Source organism: Pseudophryne corroboree, chromosome 2 (genome assembly GCF_028390025.1).
Source record: "Pseudophryne corroboree isolate aPseCor3 chromosome 2, aPseCor3.hap2, whole genome shotgun sequence".
NCBI lineage: Eukaryota > Metazoa > Chordata > Amphibia > Anura > Myobatrachidae > Pseudophryne > Pseudophryne corroboree.
The window spans coordinates 284,691,054-284,710,391 of NC_086445.1; the positions used below are offsets into that span (position 1 = coordinate 284,691,054).

The 19,338-nt window shown below is 45.2% G+C and overlaps 1 protein-coding gene across 3 annotated transcripts in view; it reads left to right on the plus strand.

Annotated features, from left to right (window-relative positions):
• Positions 1–19,338, plus strand: part of ELF1 (E74 like ETS transcription factor 1) — a 293,243-nt gene that overhangs the window by 199,811 nt on the left and 74,094 nt on the right. The window lies entirely within an intron of this gene.

The following is a 19,338-nucleotide window of genomic DNA, read 5'->3' on the forward strand; positions in this document are numbered from 1 at the left end:
CTCACAATAAACTACAGTTCCTAGCAGTCCTTGCTGCTGGGAGCTGTAGTTTATTTTGAGTCTGAATACAAGTGCGGTGCTGCTGGACAACAGCGCCGCTCCAGCAGTAACAGACTCTCACCAGGTGCAGTCTGATAGTACTGCTTTTCCATCCTTTGGCCGCGGGTGGGGCAGCCAGGCGGCGCTCCCTCCTTGCCTGGCGCCCCTGGCGAGTGCCATCCTGGCCAATAGGTAGATACACCCCTGCATGGGATATAGACTGGTCCACTAGGAGCCACTGGCACTTTAAGACTTTAAGAGTGTGGGCTGGCTCCTCCCTCTATGCCCCTCTATGCGCCTCCCCTCCTAAGTTTAGAAAATGTTCCCGGAGGAGCCGGTCACAGCTAGGGGAGCTCCATAGGAGTTCCTTTAGTTTTATTATTTTAAATAGAGTTTAGGCACAGGGAGGCTGCCTCCCTGCTTCGAGGGACTAAAGGGGAAAGTAGTGTCCACCCTGTGGGGTCTGAGCCACTATCTCCGCTGACAGAACACTGAGTTCCTGAGGGGATCGATCGTTCCCCGCCACAGGGATTCGCTCACCCCAGCAGCATGCCGCCACCCCCTTACAAAGCCAGAAGATCAATGGCGAGTTAGTCACCGGCCCCCCTGGCAAGCGGGGAGCCGGTGTGAAGATGGCGGCAACAGGGTATGGAGCGCAGTACTAACTGCGCTCTGGGGCTCAGCGGTACATAGTGCGGCGTTGTTAGGGGCACCTGTCAGTGAGAGCTGTCCCTCTAAATCAACTCCAGCTATCTTATACGGTATCAAGGGGTTGTACAAAGGGAAGGGGGGGGGGGGGGGCTGATATATCTGTACTGTGCAACCTATTAAGGTACACAGTAAGCGCTGGTTAGGGGGTCTCCCTATCTTATAACGTGGTCTGTTTCTCTCTTGCCATTCTTAGGGGGGAAACTCTGTCTGCCCTTCCGTGTGTGTGTGTGTGTGTGTGTGTGTGTGTGTGTGTGTGTGTGTGTGTGTGTGTGTGGAGTGTTTGTGGTCTCCATTAAGCTATGTCCAGGGACTCTGTGTCATAAGCTGCAGAGGATATGTCCTCTCAGGATGATCCCATTCCATGTAATCAGGATTGCACTGTGTTAGCGCAGGTCCCAGCAAGGGAGCCTGAGTGGTTAGCCTCTATTAAAAGTATGATTTCTCAGATTTCTACTAGAGTTGCACAAAATGAGTCTGCAACTCAGGTTTTACAGAACACTGTGGCAGTTTGGTCCGGTTCTGTTACCTCCGGGCCCCCTACTGTATGCTCCCCAAAACGTGCTCTTGCCCAGATTGTGCAAGATGACACGGATACCGATTCTGACATGGCAGACGGTGATGGGGATGTGCTGCGGGGGGTGGCCTCTCTTGCAAAAGGGGTGCAGTTGATGATAGAGGCCATGTGTTGAATATTGCTGATACAACACCTGAGCAGGTTGAGGAGGCTTACTTCACTGACCATAAGAAAGCCTCGCTAACCTTCCCTGCGTCTAAGGAATTAAATGCTATATTTGGGAGAGCCTGGGAAAACCTGGAGAAAAAATTTCAGATCCCTAGAAAGGTTCTGGTTGCTTTTCCTGTCCTTGAGGAGGATAGGAAAAAATGGGAAAACCCACGCATAGTTGACGCGTCTGTATCCAGACTCTCCATAAAGGTGGATTTACCTGTCCCCGGATCTACTGCGTTAAAAGAACCGGCTGGTCACAAAATTGACACTATGCTCAAATCCATATACACGGCTTCAGGGGCTATACTACGTGCTACTATTGCCTGTGCATGGATTTCCAAAGCTATAGTAAAGTGGTCAGGCACGTTACTTGAGGATTTGGATACAATGGATAAAAGTGACGTTGAATTGTTTTTACGTAACATTCAGGATTCTGCAGGATTTATGGTGGAATCCATGAAAGACCTGGGTTCGATGGCTGCAGGGATATCTTCCATGTCTGTCTCATCTCGTAGAGGACTTTGGCTGCGCCAGTGCTCTGCCGACGCGGAATCCAGGAGAGGTGTGGAGACCTTACCCTACACAGGTCAGGCTCTCTTTGGGGAAGCTTTGGATGCGTGGATTTCCACAGCTACAGCGGGTAAATCACCTTTTCTTCCCTCAGCTGCACTTGCTACGAAAAAAACACTTTTTTCAGCTGCATCACAGTCCTTTCGGGCTGCTAAAACAAGAAAGACCAAGCCGTCCAACACCTTCTTTATAGGAGGTCTGTTAAAATCCAAGAAACCTGCTGCAGCGGGTTCCCAGGAACAGAAGCCTGCTTCAGGTACGCCAAAGTCCTCAGCATGACGGTGGACAGCGCGGCCTGGAGGTGGGGCCGAGACTCAGGCATTTCAGCCACGTCTGGGTGTCGTCCGGCCTGGATCCCTGGGTGCAAGATATTGTGTCCCAGGGGTACAGGCTGGAGTTTCAAGATCTCCCTCCTCACCGATTCTTCAAATCAAGCTTGCCAGCTTTGCTGGCAGACAGGGCTATCCTAGAGGAAGCCATCCAGAAGTTGGTGGAGTCACAGGTCATTGTACCAGTTCCACCCCATATGCAAAACAAAGGTTACTATTTGAACCTTTTCGTGGTACCGAAACCGGATGGTTCGGTCAGGCCCATTTTGAACTTCAAATCGCTAAACCCCTTTCTGAGGGAGTTCAAGTTCAAAATGGAGTCTCTGAGGGCGGTGATTTCAGGTCTGGAGGAGGGGGAATTCCTGGTATCCCTGGATATCAAGGATGCGTACCTCCACATTCTGATTTGGCCACCGCTTCAAGCTTTTCTCCGATTCGCACTATTAAACCGTAATTTTCAGTTCCAGGCCCTGCCATTCGGCCTCTCCACAGCACCGAGGGTATTCACCAAGGTGATGGCGGAGATGATGGTTCTTCTCCGCAGACAGGAGGTGAACATAATTCCGTATCTGGATGATCTGCTGATAAAGGCATCGTCCAAGGAGAAGCTGTTACGGTCCATTGTTCTCACGACCCATCTACTCAGGGAACACGGTTTGGTCCTGAATCTTCCAAAATCACATTTGGAGCCGACCAGGAGGTTGTCCTTTCTGGGTATGATCCTCGACACGGAAGTGCAGAGGGTGTTTCTTCCGGAAAAGAAAGCGTTGGTGATACAAACAATGGTCCGGGATGTCCTGAAGCCAACCCGGGTGTTGGTTTATCAGTGCATTTGTCTGCTGGGGAAGATGGTGGCCTCTTACGAGGCTCTGCAGTACGGTAGGTTTCATGCTCGACCCTTCCAACTGGATCTCCTGGATAAGTGGTCAGGATCTCATCTACACATGCACCAGACAATACGTCTGTCGCCAAAGGCCAGGATTTCACTCCTCTGGTGGCTGCAAATGCCTCACCTTCTGGAGGGCCGCAGGTTCAGGATTCAGGACTGGATCCTTCTAACCATGGATGAAAGTCTCCGGGGCTGGGGCGCAGTCACTCAAGGGGAGACCTTCCAAGGAAGGTGGTCAAGTCTGGAAGCTGGCCTACCAATAAACATTCTGGAACTAAGAGCCATCTACAACGGTCTTCTCCAAGCGGCCCATCTTCTGCCGGATTGAGCCATTCAAGTGCAGTTGGACAATGTAACGACAGTGGCTTACATAAACTGACAGGGCGGAATGAAGAGCAGAGCTGCAATGTCAGAGGTAACCAGAATCAACCTCTGGGCAGAAAGACGCACGTTGGCGCTGTCAGCAGTCTTCATTCCGGGAGTAGACAACTGGGAAGCTGACTTCCTCAGCAGACACGATCCATCCGGAGGTGTTCACGGAGGTATCAGATCTTTGGGGTGTACCTCAAATAGACATGATGGCCTCTCGTCTCAACAAGAAGCTTCGGCGGTATTGTTCCAGGTCAAGCGACCTGCAAGCCATAGCGGTAGACGCCCTAATGACTCTGTGGGTGTTCCAGTCGGTATACATGTTTCCTCCACTTCCACTCATTCCAAGAGTTCTAAAACTCATAAGGAGAACAAGAGTTCAGGCGATCCCCATTGCTCCAGACTGGCCAGGAAGGGCTTGGTACGCGGATCTTTTGGATCTACTACTAGAAGAGCCAAGGCCTCTTCCTCTTCGGGTGGACCTGCTGCAGCAGGGGCCGTTCGCTTATCAAGACTTATCACGGCTACGTTTGACGGCATGGAGGTTGAACGGCAGATATTAGCTCAGAAGGGCATTCCGAACAAGGTTATTCCTACCCTGATACAGGCTAGGAAAGGAGTAACGTCTAAACATTACCATCGTATTTGGAAAAAGTATATATCTTGGTGTGAGTACAAGAAGTTTTCTACGGTGGAGTTTCAACTGGTATGGTTTCTCCTCTTCCCGCAAGCAGGTGTGGATATGGGCCTGAGGTTGGGATCCATAAAGGTCCAGATTTCGGCCCTATCCTTTTTCTTCCAGAAGCAATTTGCTTCCCTCCCTGAGGTTCAGACTTTCTTGAAAGGGGTTCTGCACATCCAGCCTCCCTTTGTGTCGCCTACGGCACCATGGGATCTTAACTTGGTGTTACAGTTCCTCCAATCGGATTGGTTCGAGCCTCTATAGGAGGTTGAGGTCAAGTTTCTCACATGGAAGGCTGTCACTTTGTTGGCCTTAGCTTCTGCTAGACGGGTGTCGGAGCTGGGGGCTTTGTCTTGTATTAGCCCCTACTTGATCTTCCATGAAGATAGAGCTGAGCTCCGGACCCATCAGCAGTTCCTTCCGAAGGTTGTGTCGGCATTTCATATCAACCAACCTATTGTGGTGCCAGTTGCTACTGACTCCTCAATTGCATCAAAGTCCTTAGATGTTGTAAGGGCTCTAAAAACCTATGTGAAGAGGACTGCTCGTCACAGAAAAACGGACTCTCTCTGTTTGTCCTGTATGATCCCAAGAAACTTGGGTGCCCAGCAGACGATCTCTCGCTGGATTAGGTTCACTATCCAGCATGCGTATTCTACAGCAGGATTGCCGTGTCCTACATCTGTTAAGGCCCACTTTACTCGTAAGGTGGGTTCTTCCTGGGCGGCTGCCCGGGGTGTCTCTGCTTTACAGCTTTGCCGAGTGGCTACTTGGTCTGGGTCGAACACGTTTGCCAAGTTCTACAAGTTCGATACTTTGGCCGCTGAGGACCTGAAGTTTGGTCAATCAGTTCTGCAGGAGCCTCCACGCTCTCCCTCCCGTTCTGGGAGCTTTTGGTACATCACCATGGTACTAATGTGGACCGCAGCATCCTATAGGACATAAGAGAAAATAGGATTTTAATTACCTACCGGTAAATCCTTTTCTCGTAGTCCGTAGAGGATGCTGGGCGCCTGCCCAGCGCTTCGTATTAGTGCAGTGGTTACATAGTTCAGTACTGCTTAGTACTTGGGTAAGTACTGTTTTTTTACTTGGTTAAGTAATCTTGTTCAGCCGTTGCTGATGTTTTAAGCTGGTTAGGTTGGTTGCCTTGTGTGTGAGCTGGTGTGAATCTCGCCACTATCTGTGTAATATCCTTCTCTCGAAGTTGTCCGTCTCCTCGGGCACAGTTTCTAGACTGAGGGGCAGATGTATTAACCTGGAGTTGGCATAAGGAAGTGATAAACCAGTGATAAGTGCAAGGTGATAAACGCACCAGCCAATCAGATCCAATATGTCAGTGGTTCTCAAACTCGGTCCTCAGGACCCCACACAGTGCATGTTTTGCAGGTAACCCAGCAGGTGCACAGGTGTATTAATTACTCACTGACATATTTTAAAAGGTCCACAGGCGGAGCTAATTATTTCACTTGTGATTCTGTGAGGAGACCTGCAAAACATGCACCGTGTGGGGTCCTGAGGACCGAGTTTGAGAACCTGTGCAATATGTAAATTAACAGTTAGGAGCTGATTGGCTGTTGCGTTTATAACCTTGCACTTATCACTGGTTAATCACTTCCTTATGCCGTCTCCAGGTTAATACATCTGCCCCTGAGTCTGGTAGGAGGGGCATAGAGGGAGGAGCCAACCCACACTGTCAAACTCTTAAAGTGCCAGTGGCTCCTAGTGGACCTGTCTGTACCCCATGATACTAATGTGGACCCCAGAATCCTCTACAGACTGCGAGAAAAGGATTTACCGGTAGGTAATTAAAATTCTGTTTATACATTATGGGTCCTATTCATCAAGCTCAAAATCCGAATAGTAAATGCGCTGATTGACCATGCCAAGGAATGTAGTTAAATGGTCGACAGTCAAAATGTCAACCGCAGAATGTAATTGTAACTTCACTGAGGAATGCCTGACTGGAATTGGGTATAGGTATGTTGGGTTGACAGTTATACTGTTAATAGTCAAATTGTCAATAGCATAATGTCGACTGTAGAATAGCAACACAGTAGTAATAATGTATTTAAAGCATTTTTACAATGTCTGCACTATAACAGTAAATGTGATGCTTTGCCATCATGTTACAGTTAGAATGCTGTCACGGTAAAAGTGCTTGAAGTAACATTACTGCCGGGTCCATATTCTGTGGTCGACATACCTGTCCCCACTCCAGTCAGGCATTTCTCAGTGAGCCACACACAAAAGTACAATTTATCAAAGAGTAAAAATCTCTGTTACTAAAGAAAATGTATTGAAATGGTTGGGCCCTGGATCCCCATTATCTCTTATGGGCACTACACACTTAAAGATTTCACTGAACGATATGAACGTTAACTCGTTCATATCGTTCAGTCTGTAGGCACCAACGATGAACGAATTGCGGCCCCGTGCTCATTCATTGTTGGTGCCGGGTCACTTATATAGGCAAGCCAATATGGACAATCTGTCCGTATTAGCATGCACTAATGGAGCCAGGTGACGGGGGGGAAGCGACAAAACTTCACTCCCTCCGGTCGCCCGTCTGCTGTATCGGCCGTCTGGCAGCTTGGCAGTGGGTCGCTGAGTGTGTAGGGCACATTAGTCGATCTCTGTAGACAGGGCAGCAGTCTAGTGCATGACTGGTTGGTACCTGTACCCCAAATCCCCAGCAAGTCTAGACTACTCCCACAATGACCAGGCCTACTAGCATTAAATATATTAGTGCTGGGGTAAATGAACGATGCTTCCTACAATAAAATAATGCTGATTCTGTTCGGAACTTTAAGAGAACCCGCAGGTGTTGCTTTCAACTTGCCAATGTATGTGCGCAGTGTAAACTAGTATCACTGAGATTCAGATTTGATTTGTTAAAGAGACTGACCTAAAATGATTAGTAGAATCCTTTATTTTAATCATAAAAACATACTTGATTCAAAGAAGTAGGCCTTTTCTTTGTTTACAATGCTATTGTAGATGGCTTCCTAGCACTAAATTGTTCACAAGCGAATCTTGCTGGCAGGTGCTGATCCCTTTTGATTTGCGTGAAGCACCCTTTCATAAATGTCTCATGTTCTAACTAATGCTTAGGCTGGTCATGTGTTATTGTGCCTCCTGCTTTTCTCATTCTGCAAGTATTTGCAAATATAATAATGGGGGGATGGTTATGTCACCTTAGCCACTGTCCTAACAGGCCTCACCTGTTTCTCCACTTACAGTGACGATAGCCGGCATTGTTATTGGGCGAGACGCATGTATAGTATTTGTGGATTTGAACCTAAGGCAAAAGCCACACAATCTTTTTTTTTTTTTCACTTGAAGAAATCACCTATAACATAGTTTCCAAGGTCTACTGTTGTCTGCAGTTATATGGTTCTATTGCATACACTTCTCAACTATCGCAACAACACAGGGCTACATGTGACTCCCATTCACGTCAAATGACTGCAACACGATAAACTGGCACCATGCTGTCTGCAGTGATTTGTTACACAGTACCTCCAATAAAACACTAGTGTAAATCTAGCCTTTACTGAATCCTTACATGTTAACGTCAACATGATAAGAGACCTGCTTTGGTGACTAGTGACATTCCCAAGTGAAGTCACAGCTGATTTTTTTGTAGTTGCTGCTTTTTATTATATCCAGTGTTGGACTGGAGCATGAAGGGCCCACCGGGGAATGCAGTGGTAGGGGCCCATGTTTAGGGGTGTGGTCAGTCTCCAGAGGGGGTGTGGCCAGCCGTTACAGTGGATTGCCTAACCATTAGTGAGTGCATGGGCTGGGCCCCTTGACAAATACATAAATACTTCTAGTGCGTGCATGATAATGTACCAGATAAATATTGGCAATGCACTGTAGAGAATACATCATAGTCCTGTGCAGTATAAGGTAACATATGTATAATGTATAATTCATGTGCACAGTCTGGAACCTTATCACTAGAGGAGGATGAGGGCCCCCAGGCAGCGGGGCCCACCGGTGGTTTCCCCTGTACCCCTGTGGGCCAGTCCGACCCTGATTATATCCATTGCAGTTTCTTTTTTACTGTATGCCCACTCCGGTTACATTAAGTAGGCTTGTTTTAGTACATATATTAGCCAATGTTTGTAAAATAAAGCATTACTTATTATATCTTGCTGAAAGTATTTAATCTATCCACATAAATGGGACAGTGGTCATGGATTTTGTGCGATATCAAAATAATATCAGAAAATAAATTTTAGCTCGTTCTTGAATTATTATTGTTCAGACATTCCTTAAACTATACAAATATATATACAAGACGTAGAGCTCTATTTTTTTTTCTTACCCTCGTGTTAAAGCTAGTGATCTACTGGGCGCAATTAAGTTCTAAGCGATGGGCACTGAGTGGGTAAGGATTCGTAGCCATTAACATAAGTAATTTTCTCACACCGGCTAAACCCGGTCTGTTTGGGCGCAACATTCACAATGTGCATGGGTGCCCAAACACAATTGATTGGTGACATTTGTTTTGCACACCCATTAGTACCAGGTTTAGCCGTGCAAAGCAACTAAACCCGCCTAAAGTGCAGTACTAAAACACAGCGTTTACGCACATTTCAGCTCGCTCCTGAGGAGGCTTCAAGCTGAAATGTCTCACGGTTGACACAGTCAGATGGGCGAGTCTGGGTTTGGCGTATGCTAGGAGAACGTTACCAGCCTGTCTGCATTATCCCAACTGTGACGTTTGGTGAAGGAGGGATTATGGTATGGGTCTGTTTTTCAGGTTTTGGGCCAGGCCCCTCATCTCTAGTGAAGGACAATCTAAATGCTTCAGCATACCAAGACATTTTGGACAATGCTATGCTTCCTGCTTTGTGGCAACAGGTTCGTGGAAGGTTCTTTACTATTCCAACATAACTGTGCCCCAGTACACAAAGCAAGGACTATAAAGACATAGTTTCAAGAGATTGGTGGGGAAAAACTTGACTGGCTGGCACAGAGCCCTGACCTTAACCCCACTGAGCACCTTTGGGATGAATTGTAACAGAGATTGCAAGCCAGGACTTCTCGTCCAACATCAGTGCCTAACCTCATAAATTCCCTCAAAAATCTTATAGCAAGCCTTCCAAGAAGAGTGGAAGCTGTTACAGCTGCAAAAGGGGGACCAACTCCATATCAAAGTGGGTTGGGTATGAAATCCCGGCGGGCGAGATACCGGGTGTCATTATCCCTCCAGCAGAATGACGGCAGCGGGCGAGCGCTACTAATCCCTTTGCGGGCTCAGTGGCTCTATTCCCAGTCTATGGGTGTAATGGATACCTACGAGTGGGAATAGCGCTGTCAGAATTTTGGCTGTCGGGATTTCGGCACCGGAATCCCAACCGCCGGGATATTAACTACATCCCATTAAAGTATATGTATTTGAATACAAATACTTTTGTCCATATTGGGCTACATGCAAACGTTGTAGTTGCCGGCCGCCATTAGATGGCGCCAAACAGAGCTACTCAGGTGCATGAATAGCTGCCAGTGTCTGCATAAAAATGTGCAAGAAGTGACCTGTTAGGTAGCCCAAACGGCACTTTTCGTGATTGCGCCCAGCACTTTGGTCAGGTTTAGCTGCTTTATGCGGCTAAACTCGACCTCTATGGGCGCAATCAGTGTGATAAAGAGATACAATTGAATATCGCCCCTGCTATCTCCTGTCACTTTTGATGGGAGATCGTGCACGATAATCAGAGGCCAGATTTACACACTATAAGAGCCCAAGGGTTCATGTGGGCAGTATACACTGCTGGCTTACAAAATATAAACGTCATGTCTTTTTATTTAATACCACAGTAATATGCTAGTCATTTAGTCTTTGTAACCTATCCTTTACTGTCTCATTTGTGATTTAAGCTCTCCATGATTTGCCTATATGTACTGTACTTAAAATTGTTTTGTATGAGTTATGCATTGGTTACTATATTAAAACGATTGGCATATAACGTTTGTCCCAGGCTTATAGTTTTTGGTAGAATTTTGCCCAGACCTGTCCTAATAACCTAATGGCCGCAGTGTCTTAATTACTTCCTTGCCTCATGTCTGCCTGCTGTTAAGGGCCCTACACACTTAGCGATTAATGAACAAGATATCGTTCATATCTTTCAGTGTGTAGGCACCAACGATGAATGATGCGCGGCCCCGCGCTCGTTCATCATTGGTGCCGGCTCGTTTATGCATGCTAGCCAATATGGACAATATTGTCCATATTAGCATGCAGGGCTGTGGGGTCAGGTGACGGGGGGGGGGGGGGGGGGGGGGAGTGAAGTCACCCCCCCCCCCCCAGCAGCCGGGTCGGCCGTCGGGCACCTCAGCGGCACATTGCGCTGTGCATAGGGCCCTTAAGTCTTATAAACATCAGGTTTCCACATTGCTTTGTCTCTGTGAATCAGTTTTGCACAGTAGTAACTGAGGATTGCAAATGCTTTTTTACGTAAAAGTTTTTGAAGCCTCTGAGAAGATGATGTAGAAGATTACAATTGACTTTTATAGTAAAGTTGCGTCTGCAATGTGATATTTGAGTCTGTCCCTGTGTGATGTGCGTCGTCTAGAATCCCAGACAAAAGGGCCCTACACACTTAAATATTTCATTGAACAATATGAAATTTCCTCGAACTCGTTCATATCGTTCAGTGTATACGCACCAACGATGAACGATGCGCGGCCCCGCACTCATTCATCGTTGGTGCCGGGTCGCTTATGCATGCAACCCAATATGGACAATCTCGTTCATATTAGCATGCACTGTTATGGTGACGTGGGAGTAAAGAAACTTCACTTCTTCCCCCTCTTCCTCCCTGCCGCTGGGTCAGGCAGTTCGGCGGCAGGTCGTCGAGTGTGTAGGGCCCATTAAGGCCCATACACACCAGAAGATATGAAAGATTTGAAAGATGAGCAATTTCCATTGAACTTCCAGGAGTCCTGACAAACCAAATTGAGTGTACACATCAAGCGATTTTTCAAACAATTTGAAAGATGAAATATATTCTAGGAATTGGCACCGTATTTACATATTTTAACTTTGGGGAGGCATTTCTTGGTGTGTGGGCAGGCCTCTAGGAAGGGATAAATGCCTTTTGAAGCCAATTTAGCTTTTTGCATCTATGCTTAAAGTGCTACACTTTGGACCTTTTGCCAACTACCTGTGAGGGCTTCTACATTTAGCTCCCAATACCCCCTACACCTCCCATATACACAGCTATACCTCCGAATACCCCCTATACCTCCCAATTACCATCCATCCTGTAAGGCACAAATAACAACACCACACATGGTTTTTATTTATATTTTTTTTTTTTCCATTATTTTTGCAAAAAATTACAAATAGCAAGGAGTTCTGCACTGGATTCATTGACTTGTACACCGAGTACCTCTAGAGCAAGGATTAAGCCAACAAATTCGGACACTCCAACAAATTGACAACTGCAGTAAAGTATAGAACATTGATGTCGACATAGCTAGGGCCAAGAAGAAGTTTTAAAATATGTGGAAAGTCTTTTCAAAAGAACATAAGAAATGCAAAAAGTCCCAACATCCGGTAGCAGGAGCAGATAAAGTCCAACACTAGGGTACTCCAACCATACTCTGCTCATCCTGGATGAAGAACTCTTGATAGTGCAGAACATTTTAAGAAACACGTCTTTAAAAAATGCAGTTAAAAAAGTCACTAATAATAAGCAGGATAGCCATGCAGAGCCGACTGTGCACTCATCCATGTGGAGTGAATGCCAGTCGAAGAACTGGGTTGGGTGACAGGTGGCGTAGGGGGCCGTGCCACAGAAAAATTGGGATGTGACTAGCTTCTCAGCAGGATTCGGTGGTGGCGGAATCGACGCAAGCATCAAGATGTGGCTTGAGGACGGTGGCATGGGCTGCTGCATGGTGAATGATGGAAGGACAATGCTCTGTCAGTCGCCTGGCTTGAGCATGTGTCAATGCATCATACGTGTCTTTCAAATAACTTGAAAACTCTGAAACAACAGTTTGTAGGATACTGTCAAGAAATATGTTTTTTTGACAGTATCCTACAAACTATTGTTTCAGAGATTCCAAGTTATTTGAAAGACAGTAGTAATTTTTTACTTAAACTTGGTGCCGACACTTATGGCAGGTTCAGATTCTCTGTCCGTAGCCTCCTGAATGAGCGGTGGTGCATCTTTGGGGATCCGGTCTGAAGATCGACAGTGTCTAGGTCGACAATGTTTAGGTTGACCACTATAGGTCGACATGGATGGAAGGTCAACAGGGTTTCTAGGTCGACATGTGCTAGGTCGACAGGTCTAAAGGTCGACATGAGTTTTTCACGTTTTTTTTTTTTTTCATACTTAGCGATCCACGTGGACTACGATTGGAACGGTAAGGTGTGCCGAGCGAAGCGGTAGCGGAGGGAAGGCACCATGCCCGAAGCACTAATTTGGGATCCCGGTCACTTTACGAAGAAAACGACACCAAAAAAAAAAAAATCCTCATGTCGACCTTTAGACCTGTCGACCTACCACATGTCGACCTAGAAACCCTGTCGACCTTCCATCCATGTCGACCTATTGACTGTCGACCTATAGTGGTCGACCTAAACATTGTCGACCTAGACACTGTCGATAAAACGAACCACACCCGCATCTTTGGATGCAGACACTTACAGTGACACGCCTGCATCTGCTTAGACATCACCTGTTACCTCCCAGGAATGCCCACTGAGTTCTACAGACCTGTGACAAGGGTCAACTGTGTGCGGCATTGACACTGTGTGCATCTCAGAATAAGGCCCAACGTCACTGTTTCACATGTCAGTAGCTAGTTTGGCCTTCTCTTCCTGAGCAAACTGCTACAGTTGACTCAGGTTTCATGAGTGCCCTCTCTAGACTGCTTTTTTCAGCTCTTTGCATAGTTCTATAGGATTCAGAATAGTCCAATGTTTTGTTCTTATCCATTTTTTGGGTGATTTTCACTGTTTGTTTTGTGTCATTATCCTGTTGGTGGAACCATGACTTGTGACTGACAGCTTTCTGACACTGGGCAGTGTTTTGCTCCAGAATGTCTTGATACTTTTGAAATTTCATTGTGCCCCGCACAGATTCAAGGGACTCCAAACCAGATGCTGCAAAGCAGCCCCAAAATTTACCTGAGCCCTCTCTATCTTTCACAGGCATGGTGGTTTATTTCTTTTAAAGCTTCATTTTTCATCTGTGAACATAGAGCTGATGCGACTTGCCAAAAAGCTCCAGTTTTGAATCCTCTGTCCAAAGGACATTCTCCCAGAAGCATTGTCTTTAATGTGCATTTTACTAAATTCAAGACTTGATTTTTTATTTTTGTTCCAAAGAGTAGTCCTTTAGGGGTTTAATCGATAGAGCCCACTATCGCTCAAAAAGCATTGTGTGGTGCAATAAGACACTGCTATACCTTGACCTTGGAATTCAGCTTGTATCTCTTTGGAAGTTTTCCTTTGCTCTTATTGTAACATTCTCATTATTCCTCTGTGTAAGATGGGGTCAATTTTCCTATTGCGGACGCGTTCAGGCAAAAGTCTCATGGACTTAAAACTTACTGATATTTGCAACAATAGTAACAGGAACATCAAGCTGCTTGGAGTGGTCTTATAGCCTTTAACTATTAACATGCTTAGCCATTATTATATTACTGATCTCCGGAGACAACTTTTCTTTGCATTCTATGGTCCATGTTCAGTGTGGTGCACACAATGATACCAAACAGCAGAGTGACTACTTTTATCCATTTACATAGCTGAATGACCAATTAGATGATTGAAAGTATGTTTGATGCTAATTCAAGAAACAATTACTTTGAATATCCCTAAAATACAATTATTTATTGTCTTTTGTGATGGGTACTAGGCTGTGGCCATGTTAGAATATCTTTGGCGAATATGCAATAGTTTTACCTATTTTCAGTTTCTTTGCTTTATTCTAAGACATTGCAAAGTCGTGCAGGTATACATTAGACAATAGCATTTTATTTCATCACTCTTCTAGAGCTGAAGGGGACCACTAATGTATGCATCCGAAGGCTTGAGCACAAGGGCCTGATGTCCTCGTCTCAGATGTTGCTCTCTAGGGCCCCCAACCTTAAGACAGTTCTGACCCTACACCAGGCATTGTCCCTTTATGTAACTCTGGATAGAGGAATATAAAAGTAATTGCAAAGCAGCTAACAGTACGTTATCTATATATCGAACTATAAGAAATTAACCTAGTGCTTTATGCTGTATTGTCAGTTAAAGATACTTAAAAAAAAATATTAATTTAATTATTTTAATATCTTATAATATGCTGTGATACACACAGTACTTTGTAGTTCATTTTGCTATCACAGTTTATAATATAACAGTAGAGCAGAGGGAAATCTGGGGAACACGGAAGTCGGCGTTCCCCAGCAGGAAACAGCAGGAAATGTTAGATATTTCTAGCACACGCTGTTCTATTTATTGTTCTACACACAAAGTTCTGAACCCCTTTCGTTCATTTATGTGTCTGGCCTGATAAACCACAATGAAAGTGATCAAACCCACACAGAAATAAAGATACAGTATGCCGTACTTTATGGCTGCAAATCAGAAGCATGTTGTGCAGTATATCTGTTGCCGCATCAATGTCAATTTTCTTTGTCCATTTGGTCTATTTTGACTAAATTGCCCTATAATTGTTGTTATTACCATGCAGTTGCATTTATTGGTTGACCTCATAAATTGGATCCCGTTATTTGGTCTGAATGCTGACTGGTTCTGGCTAATTTATTGTTTTGTGTGGCCAAAGATGATCCTGGTCTGGACCAACATCAGTCAGACTGTTCAGAATTTACTGCATGTGGTCATCTTTAATTCTAACTTACAAAACCGTGGCAATTACTAAGCTAGGAGAGTAGGTTGGCTGCAAGTGTCTCCTAAAAGCATCTGCTTAATCAGTGCGGATATATGATCAAGTTGTAAAATCCTACAAAATAAGTTTTCTTTCTAATATTTATGGGCCTGTAATACAATGAACCTGCGTTTTGTAAGTCTATAAAACGGGATGTAGTTAATATCCTGCCGGTCGGGTATCCCAGCGGTCAGAATACTGACACCCGGGATCCCAACTGCCAAGAATGCCAACAGCTGCGCCAGGACTAATTCCACTCGAGGGTGTCCACAACACCCATAGAGTGGGAATAGAACCTGTGACGAACCACCAAGCCCGCAGTGTGGCGAGCGCAGTGAGCCCGCAAGTGTCTCTTGTAGCGCTCGCCCTGCTGACGGCATTCCAGTGTCCTGTCTATATTCTGACCTCCGAGTGTGGTCGCTGGTAAACAACGCATATAGGTCCTGGCCTCTTTGTAGCAGATGCGGCAGCCGGCTTGCGCAACACCATGGGTCATGCAGCCGACAGTGTCACAGATGACGCATCCTACGACGCAGCTTGGATCAGTAATGCATGCAGGGGGTGTGATGCATTATACCTCCTGCTGCACTAACATAGTAGAGCTATCACTTATGCTTCCATGTAAGCAGCAGCGATCGCAACTCCGTCCACCTCTGAATCGGGCCCATAATACTTGACCTGCCCATTTACAAACATTGTCTGAGCTTAACCATTTTGAAAACATCATTTTTATGGCCATTTTCATTCAAGAAATAACACAAAAAATGAATTTGTGTCCATTAGTTTAAGTGTCTTAACACTTTAGTTAATGTTCTAATGAACATTTTCTCAATTACAGTTGACACAAAACTGTTTTTTTTTTGTGGGTTTTTTTTGTACTTACAGGTTTGACACATTAGTTTTAGATGAAGTTATATTATAAGTATGTATGTGCAAGGGGTATTTAAGTAAAATCTAATAACCTTCATATAAAACACAGAAAAGCTGTGCATAACTGTTATCATTAACCATGGTGCATGTTATTAGACGGTGGTGGCAAAATATGGCTCAGTGTATGCTCTTATGCCTTACCGGTCACCTAATAAGCTGAGCAGAAAGCTTTCATTCTCTTGACCCTTCCTTTTCATTTAAAACTATGATTTATATATATTTCATAGATGTGGGGGAGAAACAGGGTACTCCTATGTTCACCCTGTCTGCTAAAATTAGTAAGTAAAAAAATAAAAATAAAAGGGCAGTTCTAGAGAATTATACAACACAGGAATTATATGGTTTTGCACTACAGGATCTAAATTAAATGTGATATTCTCCTCCTCCTCCTCCTTTTATATAGAGGCAACGTTATAAGCAGCACTTTAGGGAGACCATTTAATCACTCACCTAGCAATATTTAATCTACTTTCACGCCATACAATAGGAGTCGATTCTGTCCAAAATCTAGATGGCAGTACTCCAGTTAATTGAGCATTGTTTTCTACCAGTTGTGAGTTGGAAAACCCCTTCCTAATCAAAATATGGTTTAGTTTGGGCTTATATGATATGTGGACCCACTTGGTTATGTCAGGCCAGTTTGCGCAGAAATCTAAGCTGTGGGTAGCAAGAACAGGTCCCATGATCCCAAGAGCTGTGACTATTATTGCACAAACTTACATTATAATATCATATTAACAATACTGTATATTATACCCCACCTCTTATTTGCTTTACTTACACCGAAACAGTAAAATGATTTTAATAAACATTGTTGACCATACCAGACTACAGTATGTGCTGGCAGTGTTCGATTGGATGCTGTATCTGTTGTATTAAGCAGAATAGACGAAAGCTTGCTGGAAATAGTGCAAGTTAGGTGTTCAACTTTCTCACAGATTAATCACATCTGTGAAAGTTTTAGCAGCACATGAAAGATGAAATTGCACATATGTCAGCATGTCAAGGCAAGAGCTCCCCTTATTTTTATGTTAGCTGATGGCATGTCACAGTGTCACGAATGGCTGACTAGAGATCTTTGTCTGCCTGAGTAAATCTGATTAGATTGTCTGCTTAGACATTAAGGGGCCGATTCAATTGTTTGGGGCATCTAACTTTCCAATCTAAACGGAAATGTTTAGATGCCCAAACAATTGTCACAATTCAATTGTTTGGGCGTCCACCCATATCGCGCATGTCACGACCAAACAGACCGCATAAAAAGGCTAAACCGTCTAAAGTCCAGCTTTTGTTCGGACGCCCTAAGACACCTCAGGAACCTGTGAGAAATGTCATCCCTGCGATACTGGGCATCTAAACGGAGCAACAATTGAATTGCTCTGTTTTGCGCCACCTAGTAGCAGCCGCGAGGGATTTGGCCCCTCATTTATTTATAATTGTTTTTTAGGTTGCATAGTGTTCATTAGTATTTTAATTTTGTTGAAGTTGGGAGGACTTGGTTTTGTCTTTTCAGCTGACCCTCCTTCTACCCTCATGCCATTATCTCTCATTGCTGTGAAGCTGTAAATGCTAATAACCAGTAAATAGACGTAAGCGCTATTCTCGCACACATTGGGCCTGATTCATGTTTATAAGTAAAGCCAAAAGCAAGCAACCGGGCAAAGCCATGTTGAACTGCAGGTGGGGCTGATGTAACATGTTCCGAGATTTAGATTTGGGTGGGGGAGGCGTTCAAACTGAAATCTACATTGCAGTTTAAAACTAAAGATGCCTAACTTATGGGCTACATGCAAAAGCAGCCAGTATTTACCCTGCACAGAAAAAAAAATATAAATATAAATGTATTTGCTCCCCTTGCATGGCAACATAGGGGGTAATCAGATCTGATCGCTGCCGTGCATTTTTGCGCAGCGGGCGATCAAATCTGAACTGCGTATGCACCGCAATGCGCCGGCGCGTCGGATGACTGCATCGGTGCCTAGCGGCGGGATGGTGCGAAAAAAGCGATCGCACGGGCGATCGCAAGGTGATTGACAGGAAGAGGCCATTTGTGGGCGGCAACTGACCGTTTTACAGGAGTGTCCAGAAAAACGCAGGCGGGACCAGCTGTTTTCAGGGAGGGTGTCTGAAGTCAGCTCCGGCCATGATCAGTAGGATTACATCGCAGAGGAAGAGTAAGTCCTGGGCTGAGCAGAGACTGCACAAACTGATATTTATGCAGCTCTGCTACAAATGCGATCGCACGCCTGCACAGACCTATCCCCCTCCCCCTGTAGGCGGCGGCTATCTGATCGCAGGGCTGCAAAAAACGCACCCTAGAGATCAGGTCTAAATTAACCCCCTAGGTTGTTGCAGACACAAAGGGGGAATTCAATTGCTTATTGCGTTGGCAGCCACTAGATGGCACTTGACAGAGCAATTCAGTGTTGCTACGTTCGGGTGCGAACAGCTGCCGGTGCTGGCATTGCAGCTCGCAGTCCTCGTAGGTGGTGAGCTGAAATGAGTGCAAAGTGACCCCTATGGGCGCCTTTCATGTTGCACCCAGCACTTTGGTCTGGTCTAGCCATATATTACGCTTCCAATCCGGTCTGTTTGGACAGTGCGACAAAACCCAATTGAATTGCACCCTGTGTTCTCCCATTATTATTATTATTATTATTTATCCTTAATTTATTTGGTGCCACAAGGGTACTTCAGCACTCAATTACAGAGTACATAGACAAATAATCAAAGCAGGAAAACAGCAACTTACAGTTGAAGACAATATAGGACAAGTACAGGGTAAGTAAACGTAGCTACATCAGCAGATAACACTGAAATAATTATCAGGTGGCAGAAGACTGCGGGATTTGGTGCAGTTGAAGATTATCAATGTAAGAAAAGGATACGCAAAGAGACGGGAGATTAGGTGTGCAGCCGAAGCAATTAATATTGTTTGCTTTACTTGCAAACCTGAATCAGCCCCTTTGTGTGGATTTTCAGTTCCTGTGATTGAGTCTCATGAGATAAATAATATAGGGCCGTATTCAATTTCAAATTCCCCCTACCCCCTTCCAAGATCACGCCCGCCGGCAGCTATTCTAATGTTGCTGCTGATGGGCGTGACAAATTAATTTCAGCTCACTACCCCCGGGGGTTAATGAGCTGAAATGCATATAAAGAGACCCGTTTGGGCACTCAGT